This window comes from Cherax quadricarinatus, chromosome 65 (genome assembly GCF_038502225.1).
Source record: "Cherax quadricarinatus isolate ZL_2023a chromosome 65, ASM3850222v1, whole genome shotgun sequence".
Taxonomy (NCBI): Eukaryota; Metazoa; Arthropoda; class Malacostraca; order Decapoda; family Parastacidae; genus Cherax; species Cherax quadricarinatus.
In genome coordinates this window covers 16,747,426-16,767,655 of record NC_091356.1, presented here as the reverse complement: position 1 = coordinate 16,767,655, position 20,230 = coordinate 16,747,426, and positions in this window count along the sequence as shown.

The window sequence follows — 20,230 nt, the reverse complement described above, 5'->3', positions numbered from 1 at the left end:
CATGGCTGTGTGATCTCCCTTTAGTGAAGTCACAGTCAGCCTATACTCGTATGTGAAACATCTGGTAGAAGATACCGAAAATTCACATCTCACAATCTGTGACGTGGTTAAGATAATTTGGAGATATTCTAGTCATCGCTCGTCCCTCCCTCACCCTCCCCAAGCGTCAACACCCAGAAGAAAGTCAACATCAAATCGGTAGAACTTTCTATCACGTTTACTACTGACTAGAAAAATCACGGAGGGACTCCTTTCCAGTACGTGTTAATCCTACAAGATGGCGAGTCAGCCAGACTCCGTGTCGAAGTGGTAGGGTTTGCCTTGACTTTTGGTTTTCTACTACTTGCAGCACCTGTTTGGGAGTTAGTGTGTGAAGGGCATATATTCTACTGGCGGGTGCCTGAGCAACCGCCAGTTGAATATACGTGGTTGATGTTTTCCCTTCAGACTCCGTGGCTTACCTTGCCTGCCCAGTCGCCAGAGCCTATTTATTTCGTGTTTTTTTTCCGTCTTCTGCTCCCCTCTGCTACATGTGTCGGTCCTTGTATTTCAGCTTTTTCTTTCCTTTTTCTAGTTCATTTTTTTATTTCATCCAATTTTTATATTTTTTTAGCAGTTTTCCTTTCCGTTTATTTCAGCCTTTGGTTTCTGTGGCTTGTCTGAGATTTGGTTCCGCTTTCCTAGGTTTGATCTGTGACATATTAGGTGCTCTTGTCCTGTGGTAATGCTTGTTCCGTCTATTCATTTATGAATGGGATGCAAGCAAGTGTTTTATAGCCGCTGGTATGGTCAGCCTGGGTGGTCAGTCTGCCGTTAAGGTAGGGTGACCAGAATGCATGCAATATTGGGATGGTGCTGGTGTTTTGAGCTGCGTAAGTGAATGGAATGACTGATCAAGATTTATGGTTGCGACGGCCAGTATGAGGGAGGGTTTGGGTTGTGGCATAGTAGTATGGTTGAGAACGTATGGTTGAGAACGCATGCCTGGAAGAGTTCGGGTTGCTGGTATAAGGGGTATGTGGATAGGAATCATTGATATTCTGAATGCTGGAATGCGAATATGGAATGGCTGGGATAACAGTATTCTTGGGATGACATGAGGGATATGGCAAAATATCAGAAAGTGGTGAGAGTAGCTCTGATAAGAGAGATGTGGATGGAGTTCCTGGTGCTGGATGGATGTCTGTATGGTTGGGATGGTTGGTTGAAGTGGCTGGTATATGAGACGTTGGTCACGGGTATGTATACATACATGCATAAAATTATATAGGCACACGTATACATTCAAGTATATACATACACTTAAATGTTGTTTGTCAGTGGTATTAAAACTTAAATATATCCTTATGTCCTCACGTGCATTTATGTTGATATATACATGCACATAGGCATAGGTTTAAACCCGCATTTATTCACACACACACACACACACACACACACACACACACAAGAGTGGGAGAGAAAATTAGGAGAGCTTTCTGAAAAAATGGAGAAAGAGCTCTCTGTGAAATTGGAAAGGAGGTTGGAGAAGGAGACAAAGAATTGGGAGGCACAAGTCGAAACTGCAGTAGCCAAGATAAGGGTCCTAGAAGTTGAGATAAATAGGCTGAAGCGAGTTACAGGGGCAGTGACCAGAGAGGACACAGCATATGAAGCTGCGAGGCCGAACAGGAAGGAAGGAATTATGAATTATGCTAAGGTCACATCAATCTGCCAAGGAGGACCAAGGAGTGAAAGGGAAGATCAGCTGGTTGCAGATGGAGAGGGTGATAGGTCGAATGCTGAGGCACAACAAGGCTATCAAGAGCCACTGGAAAAAATCAAGGGAGAAACTGACCACATACAGGCAGGATCCAGAGTCACAGAGGGTAAGGCAATGGGAGGAAGAAAGGGCAAAATCAGTGTTTATCCATGGGCTTCAGGAGAGAGAGGAAAGGACACACACTGAAAGGCAGCAGGAAGAAAGAAAGGAGATTGAGAAAATCATCATGGAAATAGGTGAAGAGATGGACGAGATTGTAAATTTTCAGAGAATAGGGGGGTACTCGAAGGGGAGAAACCGACCAATCAAGCTGATTCTCAGGACGGAAACAGTGCGGAACAGGATCCTCCAAGAGAAACCACGATTGAAATACTCGGAAGAGTACAAGAGGGTGTTCCTAGACAGAGACAGAACAAAATCAGAACGACAGCAGCTGAGGGAGAGGACAAAAAAGCGAAAGGAGCTAGGAAAAGAGACAAGGAGGGAACCAGCAGAGGTCAGTCAGAGCAGGACAGAACAGCAAGGGCAAGCACACACACAACTACTCTCAGAACCATACAACCTATTACACCATCCCAACACACACTACAACCCATACCCACAGCCTCCACCCAACACCGAGCTATAGAATCCCACAGTATGCCACCAGGTCTCCCACCCTCACAGGCCCCCCAAACCACAGTGTTGGAAAGGAAACTGAAGGTATGGTACACAAACGCTGATGGAATAACAAATAAGTGGGAGGAGTGGCATGAAAGAGTCAAAGAAGCATCACCGGACATCATAGCTCTCACAGAAACCAAGCTTACAGGTATGATAACAGATGCCATCTTTCCAACGGGATACCAAATCCTGAGGAAAGACAGAGGGAACAGGGGGGGTGGAGGAGTGGCGTTGCTGATCAAAAATCGCTGGAATTTTGATGAGCTGAAGAGAGGAGATAGCGGAGAAGAAAGTGATTACATAGTGGGAACACTTCACTCTGGAGGTCCCAAGGTGGTAATAGCAGTGATGTATAACCCACCACAGAACAGCAGGAGGCCAAGGCAAGAGTATGACGAGAGCAATAGAGCAATGGTTGACACACTGGCTAGAGTGGCCAGAAGAGCTCATGCATGCAGGGCAAAGCTCCTGATCATGGGTGACTTTAACCACAAGGAGATCGATTGGGAGAACTTGGACCCACATGGGGGCCAAGATACATGGAGGGCTAAGATGATGGAGGTGGTACTGGAGAACTTCATGTACCAACACGTAAGGGACACTACAAGAGAGAGAGGAGAGGATGAACCAGCAAGGCTGGACCTAGTATTCACCTTCAGCAGTGCAGATATCGAGGACATCACATATGAAAGACCCCTTGGGGCCAGTGACCATGTGGTTTTAAGCTTCGAATACACAGTAGAGCTACAAGTGGAGGGAGAAGCAGGAAGGCCAGGACGAATGAAGCCAAACTACAAGAAAGGGGACTACACAGGAATGAGGAACTACCTGAACGGGGTTCAGTGGGACAGAGAACTGGCAGGGAAGCCAGTTAATGAGATGATGGAATATGTAGCAACAAAATGCAAGGAGGCTGAGGAGAGGTTTGTACCCAAGGGTAACAGGATTAATGAAAAAGCCAAGATGAGCCCATGGTTTACCCAAATGTGCAGGGAGGCAAAAACCAAGTGTGCTAGGGAATGGAAGAAATATAGAAGGCAAAGGACCCAGGAGAATAAGGAGAACAGTCGTAGAGCCAGAAACGAATATGCACAGATAAGAAGGGAGGCCCAAAGACAATATGAAAATGACATAGCAGCGAAAGCCAAATCTGACCCGAAACTGTTGTACAGCCACATCAGGAGGAAAACAACAGTCAAGGACCAGGTAATCAGGCTAAGGAAGGAAGGAGGAGAGACAACAAGAAATGACCGTGAAGTATGTGAAGAACTCAACAAGAGATTCAAAGAAGTGTTCACAGAGGAGACAGAAGGGACTCCAGAAAGACGGAGAGGTGGGGCACACCACCAAGTGCTGGACACAGTGCACACAACCGAGGAAGAAGTGAAGAGGCTTCTGAGTGAGCTAGATACCTCAAAGGCAATGGGGCCAGATAACATCTCCCCATGGGTATTGAGAGAGGGAGCAGAGGCGCTATGTGTACCCCTAACAACAATATTCAATACATCTATCGAAACAGGGAGATTGCCTGAGGCATGGAAGACAGCAAATGTAGTCCCAATCTTTAAAAAAGGAGACAGACATGAAGCATTAAACTACAGACCAGTGTCACTGACATGTATAGTATGCAAAATCATGGAGAAGATTATCAGGAGAAGAGTGGTGGAACACCTAGAAAGGAATGATCTCATCAACAGCAGCCAACATGGTTTCAGGGACGGGAAATCCTGTGTCACAAACCTACTGGAGTTCTATGACATGGTGACAGCAGTAAGACAAGAGAGAGAGGGGTGGGTGGATTGCATTTTCTTGGACTGCAAGAAGGCGTTTGACACAGTTCCACACAAGAGATTGGTGCAAAAACTGGAGGACCAAGCAGGGATAACAGGGAAGGCACTACAATGGATCAGGGAATACTTGTCAGGAAGACAGCAGCGAGTCATGGTACGTGGCGAGGTGTCAGAGTGGGCACCTGTGACCACCGGGGTCCCGCAGGGGTCAGTCCTAGGACCAGTGCTGTTTCTGGTATTTGTGAACGACATGACGGAAGGAATAGACTCTGAGGTGTCCCTGTTTGCAGATGACGTGAAATTGATGAGAAGAATACACTCGATCGAAGACCAGGGAGAACTACAAAGGGATCTGGACAGGCTGCAGACCTGGTCCAGCAATTGGCTCCTGGAGTTCAATCCCACCAAGTGCAAAGTCATGAAGATTGGGGAAGGGCAAAGAAGGCCGCAGACGGAGTACAGTCTAGGGGGTCAGAGACTACAAACCTCACTCAAGGAAAAAGATCTTGGGGTGAGTATAACACCAGGCACATCTCCTGAAGCGCACATCAACCAAATAACTGCTGCAGCATATGGGCGCCTAGCAAACCTCAGAACAGCATTCCGACATCTTAATAAGGAATCATTCAGGACCCTGTACACCGTGTATGTTAGGCCCATATTGGAGTATGCGGCACCAGTTTGGAACCCACACCTAGCCAAGCACGTGAAGAAACTAGAGAAAGTGCAAAGGTTTGCAACAAGACTAGTCCCAGAGCTAAGAGGTATGTCCTACGAGGAGAGGTTAAGGGAAATCAACCTGACGACACTGGAGGACAGGAGAGATAGGGGGGACATGATAACGACATACAAAATACTGAGAGGAATTGACAAGGTGGACAAAGACAGGATGTTCCAGAGATTGGACACAGTAACAAGGGGACACAGTTGGAAGCTGAAGACACAGATGAATCACAGGGATGTTAGGAAGTATTTCTTCAGCCACAGAGTAGTCAGTAAGTGGAATAGTTTGGGAAGCGATGTAGTGGAGGCAGGATCCATACATAGCTTTAAGCAGAGGTATGATAAAGCTCACGGCTCAGGGAGAGTGACCTAGTAGCGATCAGTGAAGAGGCGGGGCCAGGAGCTCGGACTCGACCCCCGCAACCTCAACTAGGTGAGTACAACTAGGTGAGTACACACACACACCAGTGAAGAGGCGGGACCAGGAGCTGGGACTCGACCCCTACAACCACAACTAGGTTAGCGGCTGGCCAGGACTCGATCCTGCGTTTCCATGCCCAGCCCTGTGAGAACTGAACAAAGTATGCATCACAATATATATATATATATATATATATATATATATATATATATATATATATATATATATATATGTATATATATATACATATATATATATATATATATATATATATATATATATATATATATATATATATATATGTGTGTGTATATATATATATATATATATATATATATATATATATATATATATATATATATATATATATATATATATATATAAATATATGTATATATATATATAGTTCCTTGACAATGTGAGTAGTCACGAAAGCGCTTGGAATTTCACTACTTTTTCACAGTGGTTGTTTTGCATATTTTAAAATCACCTGTTTACTGTCATTGTATTGCATATATATATATATATATATATATATATATATATATATATATATATATATATATATATATATATATATATATATATATATATATATATATTCATATATATATATATATATATATATATATATATATATATATATATATATATATATATATATGTATATATATATATATATATATATATATACATATATATATGCAGGTACCACCTCTATAGTTGGACTGGGTACCCTCATACTCAGAAGACAATAAACGTAATTCAGGGAAAACTCAAACACTCATCTCTGGCCGAAGGAGACCCGAACCTACGAACCTGGGAACCTTGGAACAAGGTACGCAGTGTTTTACCGATCGTACCACACTGAACCAATACCTTGGCGTCCAGCTCATGCTAGACGTTTTTTTATCCAAGGCAGCCAGATGGCTGCCTTGGATAAAAAGCTACTGGAGTTCTATGACAGAGTGACAGCAGTAATACTAGAGAGAGAGGGGTGGGTAAACAGCATTTTCTTGGACTGTAAAAAGGCATGGACACAGTTCCACACAAGAGATTAATGCAAAATCAAAAGAATACAAGGATCAATAACAAGAACACTGGTTAAAATAACAAGAACACAAGGATAAAAATAATAAGAACACAAGGATAGAATAACAAGGACTCAAAAATAAAATACCGGCAAATTAAGGATAGAATAATAAGAACACGAGAATAAAATAACAAGAACTCATGAATAGAATAACAAGAACACAAGAATAGAATAACAAGAACACAAGGATAGAATAACAAGAACACAGGGACAGAATAAAAAGAACACATGGATAGAATATTAACACAAGGATAGAATAACAAGAGCACAAGAATAATAAGAACACAAGGATAAAACAAGAGGAACACATAGATAGAATAACAGAAGCACATGAATAGAATAACAACACAAGAACACAAGGACAGAATAACAAGAACACATGGACTGAATAACAAGAACACAAGGACAGAATAACAAGAACACGAAGATAGAATAACAAGAACACAAGGAAAGAATAGCAATAACAGGATAGAATAACAAGAACACGAGGGCAGAATAACAAGAACACATGGATAGAACGAAAAGGAAACAAGGATAGAATAACAAGAACGCAAGGACTGAAAAACAGAATAAGAACACAAGGATAGAATAACGATGATAGACTTACAAGAACACAATGAGTGAATATCAAGAACACAGTGTGTGACTATCAAGAACACAATGAGTGAATATCAAGAACACAGTGTGTGACTATCAAGAACACAATGAGTGAATGTTAAGAACACAGTGGGCGACTATCAAGAACACAATGAGTGAATATCAAGAACACAGTGTGTGACTATCAAGAACACAATGAGTGAATATTAAGAACACAGTGAGTGACTATCAAGAACACAGTGAGTGACTATCAAGAACACAGTGAATAAATATCAAGAACACAATGAGTGAATGTCAAGAACACAGTGAGTGACTATCAAGAACACAGTGAGTGACTATCAAGAACACAGTGAGTGACTATCAAGAACACAGTGAGTGACTATCAAGAACACAGTGAATAAATATCAAGGATACAATGAGTGAATGTCAAGAACACAATCAGTGACTATCAAGAACACAATGAGTGAATATCAAGAACACAGTGAGTGACTATCAATAACACAATGAGTGACTATCAATAACACAATGAGTGACTATCAAGAACACAATGAGTGAATATCAAGAACACAAGGATAGAATACCAAGAACACAAAGATTGAATACTAAGAAGTATGAGCACAGTTGTGGGAGCGTCATTCAACACATTAATGGTGAAGGTCGTGATCAAGGACGGTGACTCTTATTTCTCTTTTGTTCCCACCTGTAAAATAGATACATTTCATTTTTGGTTCGAAGATTTTTGTCATATTCATAAAATACTCCATAATATTTTTAGCCTATATCTCTCATTACTTTTGTAAATTTGGTGTTCAAATTTACAAGTTTTTTTTTTTTTTTTCATATTCTTTGACCGGTCCCTGTCCCCCCTCGCCTATATATTGTGGCTCCCTCACTCTGGTGTGTTGCGACACCAATCCCACGAGCCCCTCTTGGGCGAGGAAGGTGCCAAAGCCAGAGCTTGCTACCACCTGCAGCTCACAAGACTGCCACTCCTACGAGCCTCCCTGGGGCAGGGCAGATGGCAGGCCAGAGGCCCTACGAGCCCCGTGAGGGCAGGGAATGGCGCTAGGCCTAGGGACAGTTGGTCCCAGAAGCTGAGGAGGTACTTGTACCTCCTCCCATGGTAGACATGAGTCTCAAGGCACTCCCAAGACAGGAAGCCAGGGCCAGGTCACCATCTGGAAAAGACCCGGACCGGGAGAGAACCGGCAAATCAAGAACAATCTGGCGTGTCAGTATGACTTTGTAAATGGTCCAAGACCGACCGTACCGTCGTCATAAGCTTCTCTCTCCTACATGTGGGTTATTTGGGTATATTCTTGTTCACTGCAGTAAGGTTTCTTTTTCACTTCATGATGTTTCTGATGTTTTCGCTTCAAGATGTTTCCTGATTCATACACTTCATGATGTTTAATGACGTTTTCACTTCATCATGTTTCCCGATGCTTTCACTTCAAGATGTTTCACTTCTTGATGTTTCCTGATGTTTTTACTTGAAAATGGTTTCACTTCATGATGTTTCTGATGTTTTCACTTCATCATGTTTCACCTCATGATATTTCCAGGGTACTCCAGTACCGTGGTAGTGCCTGCTAGTAACCTGCTAGTGCCTGCTAGTACCCTGGTAGTGCCTGCTAGTACCCTGGAAGTGCCTGCTAGTACCCTGGTAGTGCCTGCTAGTACTATGGTAGTGCCTGCTAGTACCATGGTAGTGCCTGCTAGTACCCTGGTAGTGCCTGCTAGTATCTGGCAGTGCCTGCTAGTACCTTGGAAGTGCCTGCAAGTACCACGGTAGTGCCTGCTAGTACGCTGGTAGTGCCTGCTAGTACCCTAGAAGTGCCCGCTAGTACCATGGTAGTGCCTGCTAATACCTTGGTAGTTCCTGCTAGTACTATGGTAGTGCCTACTAGTACCCTGGTAGTGACTGCTAGTACCCTGGTAATGCCTGCTAGCACCCTAGACGTGCCTCCTAGTACTATGGTAGTGCCTGCTAGTACCATGGTAGTACTTGCTAGCACCCTGGTAGTAACTGCTAGCATCCAGATAGTGCATGCTAGTACCTTGGCAATGGGTGTTAGTACCGTGGTAGTGCCTACTAGTACCTTGGTAGTGCATGTTAATACCTTGGAAGGGCCTACTAGCACTTTGGCAGTGCATGCTAGCACCTTGATAGGGTCTGCTAATACCTTGGTAGTGCCTTCTTGTATCTTGGTAGCGCATGCTAGTACACTGAAAGAGCCTGCTAGTACCCTGGTATTGCCTCTCAGTGCCTGATAGTGCCTGCTAGTAACCTAGCAGTGCCTGCTAGACGCTGGTAGTGCCTGCTAGTACCCTGGTAGTGCCTGCTAGTACTCTGGTAGTGATTGCTAGCACCCTTGTAGTGCCTGCTAGTACCCTGGTAGTGCCTGCTAGTACCCTGTAAGTGACTGCTAGTACAATGGTAGTGCCTGCTACTACCATGGTGGTGCCTGCTAGCACCAGGATGGTACCTGCTAGCACCCTGGTGGTACCTCCTAGCACCCTGGAAGTGCCAGCTAATACCTTGGCAATGCCTGTTAGTAACTTGGAAGTGCCTGCTAGTTCCTTCGTAGTGCCTGCTAGTATCTTGGTAGTGCCTCCTAGTACCTTGGTATTGCCTGCTAGTACCATGGAAATGCCTGCTAATATCTTGGCAGTGCCTGCTATTACCTTGGTAGTTCCTTCTAGTACCATGGAGGTGCCTGCTAGTGCCCTAGAAGTGCCTGCTAGTACCCTGGAATTGCCTGCGAGTACCCTCGTAGTGCCTGCCAGTACCGTGGTAGTGTCTGCTAGTACCCTGGTAGTCCTTGGTAGTGCCATGGTAGTGCCTGCTACTACCCTGGCAGTGCCTGCTCGTACCCTGGTAGTGCCTGCTAGTACCCTTGTAGTGCCTGCTAGTACACTGGAAGTGCCTGTTAGAAGCCTGGTAGTGTCAGTTAGTACCGTGGTAGTGTCTGCTAGTACCCTGGAAGTGCCTCCTAGCACCGTGGTAGTGCCTGCTAGTAAAGTGCTAGTGCCTACTACTACCCAGATGATGCCTGCTAGTAACCTGCTAGTGCCTGCTAGTACCCTGGCAGTGCCTGCTAGTACCCTGGAAGTGCCTGCTAGTACCATTGTATTGCCTGTTAGTACAATGGTAGTACCTGCTAGCACCCTCGTAGTGCCTGCTAGTACCTTGGCAATGCCTGATAGTACCTCGATAATGCTAATACCATGGTATTGCTTACTAGTACCTTGATAGTGCCTGCTAGTATCTTGGCAGTGCCTGCTAATACCATGTTAGTGCCTGCTATTACCTTCATAGTGCCTGCTAGTACCTTGGTAGTGCCTGCTAGTACCTTGATAGTACCTGCTAGTACCCTGTTAGTGGCTGCTAGTACCCTGGTAGTGCGTGCTAGTATCCTGGTAGTACTTTCTAGCTCCTTGGCAGTGCCTGCTAGTACTATCGTTGTGCCTGCTAGTACCCTGGTAGTGCCTGCTAGTACCCTGGAAATGCCTCCTAATACCATGTAGTGCCTGCTAGTACCTTGGTAGTGCCCGCTAGTACTATGGTAGTGCCTGCTAGTACCCTGGTAGTGTCTGCTAATACCCTGGTAGTGCCTGCTAGTATTATGATAGTACCTGCTAATAGCCTGGTAGTGACTGCTAGTACCCTGGCAATGCCTCCTAGTACCCTGGACGTGCCTGCTAGTGCTGTAGTACCATTGTACTACCTGCTAGCACCGTGGTAGGACCTGTCAGCACCCTGGTAGTGCCTGCTAGTACCTTGGCAATGAATGTTAGTACATTGGTAGTGCCTTTCTAATACCTTGGTAGTGCCTACTAGTACCTGAGGAGTGCCTGCTAGTACCATGGAACTGCCTGCTAATAGTGCGTAGTGCATACTAGTACCTTGGTAGTGCCTGCTATTACCTTGGTAGTGCCAACCAGTACCTTGGTATTGCCAGCTTGTACCCTGGTAGTGCCTGCTAGTTTCGAAGTAGTGTCTGCTAATACCCTGGTAGTCCTGCTACTAACTGAAACCTGCTACTACCCTGGTAGTGCCTGCTAGCACCCTGGTAGCGCCTGCTAGTATCCTGGTAGTGCCTGCTAGTACCCTGGAAGTGCCTGCTAGTAACCTGGTAATGTTAGTACTGTGGTAGTGTCTGCTAGTACCCTTGTAGTGCCTGCTAGTACCATGGTAGTGCCTGCTAGGACCCTGGAAGTGCCTGCTAATGTCCTGGAAGTGCCTGCTAGTACCCTGGTATTGCCTGCTAGTACCCTGGTAGTGCCTGCTATTACCGTGGGAGTATCTTCTAGTACCCTGGTAGCTCTTGCTAGTACCATGGTAGGGCCTGTTACTACCCTGGTAGTGCATGCTAGTACCGTGGGAGTATCTGCTAGTACCCTGGTAGTCCTTGCTAGTACCATGGTAGTGCCTGTTACTACCCTGGTAGCGCCTGCTAGTACCCTGGTAGTGCCTGCTAGTATCCTGGTAGAGCCTGCTAGTACCCTGGAAGTACCTGCTAGTGACCTGGTAGTGCCTGTTAGTTCCTTGGCAGTGCCTGCTAGTACCACTATAGTGCCTGCTAGTACCCTGGTAGTGCCTGCTAGTACCCTGGAAGTGCCCACTAGCACCATGGTAGTGCCTGCTAATACCTTGGTAGTTCCTGCTAGTACTATGGTATTGCCTACTAGTAACCTGGTAGTGACTGCTAGTACCCTGGTGATGCCTGCTAGTAACCTAGAAGTGCTGCTAGTGCTATGAAAGTGCCTGCTAGTACCACAGTAGTACTTGGTAGCACCCTGGTAATAAGTGCTAGCATCCAGGTAGTGCCTGCTAGTACCTTGGCAATGCCTGTTAGTACCATGGTAGTGCCTACTAGGACCTTGGTAGTGCTTGCTAATACCTTGGTAGGGCCTACTAGTACCTTGGTAGTGCATGCTAGTACGTTGGTAGTGTCTGCTAATACCTTGGTAGTGCCTTCATGTATCTTGGTAGTGCGTGTTAGTACACTGAAAGTACCTGTTAGTACCCTGGTATTGCCTCTCAGTGCCCTGATAGTGCCTGCTAGTACCCTGGTGGTATCTCCTAGCACCCTGGAGGTGCCTTTGTTGTATCCTGGTAGTTCCTGATAGTGCCTTGGTTGTATCCTGGTAATGCCTTGATTGTATCCTGGTAGTTCCTGATAATGCCTTGGTTGTATCCTGGTAATGCCTTGATTGTATCCTGGTAGTTCCTGATAATGCCTTGGTTGTATCCTGGCAGTTCCTGATAGTGTTTTGGTTGTATCCTGGTAGTTCCTGATAGTGCCTTGGTTGTATCCTGGTAGTTCCTGATAATGCCTTGGTTGTATCCTGGTAATGCCTTGATTGTATCCTGGTAGTTCCTGATAATGCCTTGGTTGTATCCTGGCAGTTCCTGATAGTGCTTTGGTTGAATCTTGGTAATGCCTTGGTTGTATCCTGGTAGTTCCTGATAGTGTTTTGGTTGTATCCTGGTAGTTCCTGATAGTGCCTTGGTTGTATCCTGGTAGTTCCTGATAATGCCTTGGTTGTATACTGCTAGTTCCTGATAGTGCCTTGGTTGTATCCTGGTAATGCCTTGATTGTATCTTGGTAGTTCCTGATAGTGTCTTGGTTGTATCCTGGTAGTTCCTGATAGTGCCTTGGTTGTATCCTGGTAGTTCCTGATAATGCCTTGGTTGTATCCTGGTAGTTCCTAATAGTGCCTTGGCTGTATCCTAGTAATGCCTTTGTTGTATCCTGGTAGTTCCTGATAGTGCCTTGGTTGTATCCTGGTAATGCCTTGGTTGTAGCCTGCTAGTTCCTGATAGTGCCTTGGTTGCATCCTGGTAATGCCTTGATTGTGTCTTGGTAGTTCCTGATAGTATCTTGGTTGTATCCTGGTAGTTCCTGATAGTGCCTTGGTTGTATTCTGGTAGTTCCTGATAATGCCTTGGTTGTATCCTGGTAGTTCCTAATAGTGCCTTGGCTGTATCCTAGTAATGTCTTTGTTGTATCCTGGTAGTTCCTGATAGTGCCTTGGTTGTATCGTGGTAATGCCTTGATTGTATCCTGGTAGTTCCTGATAGTGCCTTGGTTGTATCCTAGTAGTTCCTGATAGTGCCTTGGGTGTATCCTCGTAATGCCTTGGTTGTATTCTGGTAGTTCCTGATAGTGTCTTGGTTGTATCCTGGTAGTTCCTGATAGCGCCTTGGTTGTATCCTGGTAGTTCCTGATAATGCCTTGGTTGTATCCTGGTAGTTCCTGATAGTGCCTTGGCTGTATCCTGGTAATGCCTTGGTTGTATCCTTGTAGTTCCTGATAGTGCCTTAGTCGTATCCTGGTAATGCCTTGGTTGTATCTTGGTAGTTCCTTATAGTGCCTTGGTTGTATCCTGGTACTGTTTTGGCTGTATCCTAGTAATGTCTTGGTTGTATCCTGGAAGTGTTTCGGTAGTGAAGTGACTTCCTTGGTTGTACCCTGGCAGTTCCTTGGTTGTGACCTGGGAAAGTCCTGTTAGTGTATACCTGGAGTATACCTACAGAGAGTTTGGGGGGTCAAGGCCCCCACGGCCCGGTCTGTGACCAGGCCTCGCGGTGGAGCAGGGCGCGATCAACCAGGCTGTTACTGCTGGCCACACGTAAACCGACGGACGAACCATGACTCCGCTGGACAGGTACTGACTTTAGGTGCCTGTCCAGCTACCTCTTGAAGACAGCCAGAGGTGTATTGGTAATCCTCCTTACGTATGCTGGGAGGCAGTTGAACAGTCTTGGACACCTGACACTTATTGCGTTCTCTCTTAGCGCACTCGTGGTGCCCCTGTTTTCCATTGGGGCAAGTTGCACCACTTTTGCAGTGAGTGATTTTCATGTGAAAATTTGGTACAAATCCTTCTAGTATTTCCCAAGTGTATATTATCATATGTCTTTCTCGCCTGCATTCCAAGGAATACAAGTCAAGAAACTTCAACCGGTCCCAATAATTTAGATGTTTTGTCGTACTTATGTGTGCAGTGAAGGTTCTCGGTATATTCTCTAGGTCATCAAATTCACCTGCCTTGAATGGCGCCATTAGTGTACAGCAATATTCCAGCCAAGAGAGAACAAGAGATTTGAAAAGAATCATCATGGGCTAGGCATCCCTAGTTTTGAAGGTTCTCATTATCCATCCTATCATTTTTCTAGCAGATGAGGTAGATACATTGTTGTGGTCTTTGAAAGTGAGATCCTCTGACATCATCACTCCCAGATCTTTCACATTATTTTTTTTCGCTCTATTATGTGGTTGGAACTTGTTTTATATTCCGATATAGTTTTAATTTCCTCAATTTTTCCATATCGGAATAATTGAAATTTCTCTTCAGTGAACCTCATATTTTCTGCTGCTCATGTAAAGATTTGGTAGATATCCGCTTTGAGCCTTGCAGTGTGTGATCCGCAAAGGAAGACACAGTGTAATAACTTCTATGGTTGTAGCCCAGTAGTGGCTTGGTTGCGTCCTGGAAGTGTCCTGATGTTGTGATATTAATGCAGCTACAGTTCTTTGGTTGTACCCTAGTAGTGCAATGAGAGTTCCATGGTTGTACACTGGTAGTTCAATGACAGCTCCATGGTTGTACCCTGGTAGTGCAGTGACAGTTCCATGTTTGTTCCCTGTCAGTGCAGTGACAGTTCCATGGTTGTTCCCTGGTAGTGCAGTGACAGTTCCATGGTTGTACCCTGGTAGTGCAGTGACAGTTCCATGGTTGTACTCTAGTAGTGCAGTGATAGTTCCATGGTTGTACCCTGGTAGTGCAATGGCAGTTCCTTTGTTGTACCCTGATAGTGCAATGACTGTTCCATCGTTGTGCCCTGGTAGTGCAGTAACAGTTCCTTGGTTGTACCCTGGTAGTGCAGTGACAGTTCCTTGTATCCTGGTAGTGGCTTGGTTGTGTCCTAGAAGTTTCCCAGTAATTGTTCCTTGATTGTACTCTGGTAGTGGCTTGGTTATGACATGATATATTTGTGGTAATGCCTTGGTAGTGGTTAGTGAGCAGGGGGAGCACCGTTGTAATGCTAATAGTGGCTTGGAAGTGGCTTGCAAGGAGTTGAATTCCCGTAATACTTTTTATCGCCTAATTAATAATGGACACTCACAGATTTTTCTAATGATCGTTTGATATTTACTTTTCACTGTTGAAAATTAACAAACTGGAAGATGTCTAATATTAAAAGTTTCAAGTAATATCGTTTTTCGGGTAGGATGGCAGGTGTTGTATATTATTATGGAGGAAAGAAACTTGATGCAGGCCAAAGTTTTTATTGAACAACGCATCGCTCTTCATAGAGCTTCATCAAGTCTTCCAACAAAGTTTGTTCATGCTCTGCCCAGTGTGAACCTTCGTCTATAACTAATGTTGTCCTTTCTTAATAATTTTGTTCATTTCTTGACCGATTATGATAAGTCACTTATTCTTAAATGTTTGACCAACATTACTGAGAGACGTTTTGACTGCACATCACGAGGCTGGAAATTTTAGCAATATAGTTGTAGATGCAGAGAGGTGTAATAGTTGAATATGTGGTCACATGTGGGCCGCTGCTGCCTCTCTCTCAAGGTCTTCTCCAGATCCATTGCTAAATTTCTGGCTAATCGTATGGGCCTAACCTTTTCCACTAGTGGATCCCACCTTCATGTGACCAAGCCCTCAAGGCTTCATTTCTACATATTCTCACGCTTGTGAATAATATTAATAAAGCATGCTGTTTATGCGAAATTTCTCAGTAAAGATACCAAATCTGTCAATATTATACCTGTGAACTAATGATACCCTATATGTTTGATTCTTTTCTTTTTTTTTCTTTTTGAAATATTTACAAAGTGTCCACAGTACTTCGTAAGTTAGGAAGCAGCAGAACTGGTGGACACAAGTAAAAGAAATACACACAATGGAAAACTGTGTGAAAGTAACGTGAAAACATATTATCTAACCGTAACCTAACGAACATAACACTGTTACTAGTGCTACGAATAGTTTCTTAAATAGACAAACAGGTGCACTAAAAATAAACATTTAATTTTCCCAATAATTCATAAATATTTAAGTATTCAGGGGAAAATTTAGTTTTAGGTAAACGTATACAAATATATGCGCACATGCAAGGCTCAAGTATAAGTTCTGAGACACATGTTAGGACATACACACACACACTTATACTCACACACACACAGTCATACAAACAAACACACACACACACACACACACACACACATACTCACAAACACACAAATACACACACACACAAATAAACACACACACACACACACACACACACACACACACACACACACACACACACACACACACACACACACACACACACACACGCAAATGAAGATTAGGGAGGGGCAAAGAAGACCGCAGACAGAGTATAGGCTAGGTGGACAAAGACTACAGACCTCACTCAGGGAGAAAGACCTTGGGGTGACCATAACACCGAGCACATCACCGGAGGCACACATCAACCAAATAACCGCTGCAGCATACGGGCGCCTGGCAAACCTGAGAATAGCGTTCCGATACCTTAATAAGGAATCGTTCAAGACACTGTACACTGTGTATGTTAGGCCCATACTGGAGTATGCAGCACCAGTCTGGAACCCACACCTGGTCAAGCACGTCAAGAAGTTAGAGAAAGTACAAATGTTTGCAACAAGGCTAGTCCCAGAGCTCAAGGGAATGTCGTACGAGGAAAGGTTAAGGGAAATCGGACTGACGACACTGGAGGACAGAAGGGCCAGGGGAGACATGATAACGACATACAAGATACTGCGGGGAATAGACAAGGTGGACAGAGATAGGATGTTCCAGAGAGGGGACACAGGGACAAGGGGTCACAACTGGAAGCTGAAGACTCAGACGAGTCACAGGGACGTTAGGAAGTATTTCTTCAGTCATAGAGTTGTCAGCAAGTGGAATAGCCTAGCAAGTGAAGCAGTGGAGGCAGGAACCATACATAGTTTTAAGAAGAGGTATGACAAAGCTCAGGAAGCAGAGAGAGAGAGGACCCAGTAGCGATCAGTGAAGAGGCGGGGCCAGGAGCTGAGTCTCGACCCCTGCAACCACAATTAGATGAGTACAATTAGGTGAGTACACACAAACGCACACACACACGCACACACACACACACACACACACACACACACACACACAAACACACACACACACACACACACATACACACACACACACAAAACACACACACACACACACACTTATGCTCACACACACGCAGTCATACAAACACACACACACACACACGCACACACACACACACACACACACACACACACACACACACACACACACACACACACACACACACACACACACACACACACACACACACACACACACACACACACACACACAAACACACACACACACACACTTATGCTCACACACACGCAGTCATACAAACACACACACACACACACGCACACACACACACACACACACACACACACACACACACACACACACACACACACACACACACACACACACACACACACACACAAATACAAGTGAGGAAGAGAAGAGGGAGCAACTAACACCCTTATGAAAATGCTCATAAGAGACAATGAAATCAGGAGGGAGGAAAGGAAGTGGGAGGAGGAGAGAGGAAACTCGCTGATTACACTGGACAAAAAATAACGTTGGAAGTGCTTCAGAGACCAGTGTTGGTGTTCCTGTGTAACATGACTTTGCTGATTCTAAATTTAAAGTCGAAATTGAGCTTCCACCAAAATCTTCAGTTTCTGATAACCGTGTAATTTCAATAATTATTTATTTATTAATCATGCTCCTTCGAAATTAACAGCACAGGTAGTATAATGAGTCATTAAAAGCTTGTTTCCTATTTTAATTGGTTATTAATGCTTCAAGGACATCAACCAATATATTCTCAATGGGAACATAAAATATTCAAAAATGTTTTAATGTTTTAAGCATTCAGCTTCACGCTTATGACTAACAGCGGCGTCGTTCTGAAACAACTCTCATTAGTCCTCCATCACGGTTCGACTGAAACGCCTGATACCGTACCTCCATCACGGTTCGACTGAAACGCCTGATACCGTACCTCCATCACGGTGCGACTGAAACGCCTGATACCGTACCTCCATCACGGTGCGACTGAAACGCCTGATACCATACCTCCATCACGGTGCGACTGAAACGCCTGATACCGTACCTCCATCACGGTGCCACTGAAACGCCTGATACCGTACCTCCAGTGAATTAATATTCTCATTAGTCCTCCATCACGGTGCGACTGAGACGCCTGATACCGTACCTCCAGTGTATTAATATTCTCATTAGTCCTCCATCACGGTGCGACTGAAACGCCTGATACCGTACCTCCATCACGGTGCTACTGAAACGCCTGATACCGTACCTCCATCAGGGTACGACTGAAACGCCTGATACCGTACCTCCATCACGGTGCGACTGAAACGCCCGATACCGTACCTCCATCACGGTGCGACTGAAACGCCCGATACCGTACCTCCATCACGGTGCGACTGAAACGCCTGATACCGTACCTCCATTGTATTAATATTCTCATTAGTCCTCCATCACGGTGCGACTGAGACGCCTGATACCGTACCTCCAGTGTATTAATATTCTCATTAGTCCTCCATCACGGTGTGACTGAAACGCCTGATACCGTACCTCCATCACGGTGCTACTGAAACGCCTGATACCGTACCTCCATCACGGTGGGACTGAAACGCCTGATACCGTACCTCCAGTGTATTAATATTCTCATTAGTCCTCCATCACAGTGCTACTGAAACGCCTGATACCGTACCTCCATCTCAGTGCGACTGAAACGCCTGATATCGTACCTCCAGTGTATTAATATTCTCATTAGTCTTCCACGTTGCGACTGAAACACCTGATACCGTACCTCCAGTGTACTAACGTCGTGATGATACCTTTCCCCAATGTTCATCGCTAATACCACCAAGACTGCAGTAAGAACTCCAGGTGTTAGTGGAGAGAGGACATTCATAGATATACGGCTGTTCAATGTTCTGTAGTCTACCATCATATTTTTGCATTAACTCGGTATTGCTGCATTTTCTGTACCTTCATAGGAATGTGTGTACTCACCTAATTGTTGGTTGCAGGGGTCGAGTCATAGCACCTGGCCCTGCCTCTTCACTGGTCGCTACTAGATGTGTGTGTGTGTGTGTGTGTGTGTGTGTGTGTGTGTGTGTGTACTCACCTAGTTGTACTCACCTAGTTGAGGTTGCGGGGGTCGAGTCCGAGCTCCTGGCCCCGCCTCTTCACTGATCGCTACTAGGTCACTCTCCCTGAGCCGTGAGCTTTATCATACCTCTGCTTAAAGCTATGTATGGATCCTGCCTCCACTACATCGCTTCCCAAACTATTCCACTTACTGACTACTCTGTGGCTGAAGAAATACTTCCTAACATCCCTGTGATTCATCTGTGTCTTCAACTTCCAACTGTGTCCCCTTGTTACTGTGTCCAATCTCTGGAACATCCTGTCTTTGTCCACCTTGTCAATTCCTCTCAGTATTTTGTATGTCGTTATCATGTCCCCCCTATCTCTCCTGTCCTCCATTGTCGTCAGGTTGATTTCCCTTAACCTCTCCTCGTAGGACATACCTCTTAGCTCTGGGACTAGTCTTGTTGCAAACCTTTGCACTTTCTCTAGTTTCTTTACGTGCTTGGCTAGGTGAGGGTTCCAAACTGGTGCCGCATACTCCAATATGGGCCTAACGTACACGGTGTACAGGGTCCTGAATGATTCCTTATTAAGATGTCGGAATGCTGTTCTGAGGTTTGCTAGGCGCCCATATGCTGTAGCAGTTATTTGGTTGATGTGCGCTTCAGGAGATGTGCCTGGTGTTATACTCTCCCCAAGATCTTTTTCCTTGAGTGATGTTTGTAGTCTCTGGCCCCCTAGACTGTACTCCGTCTGCGGTCTTCTTTGCCCTTCCCCAATCTTCATGACTTTGCACTTGGTGGGATTGAACTCCAGGAGCCAATTGCTGGACCAGGTCTGCAGCCTGTCCAGATCCCTTTGTAGTTCTGCCTGGTCTTCGATCGAGTGAATTCTTCTCATCAACTTCACGTCATCTGCAAACAGGGACACCTCA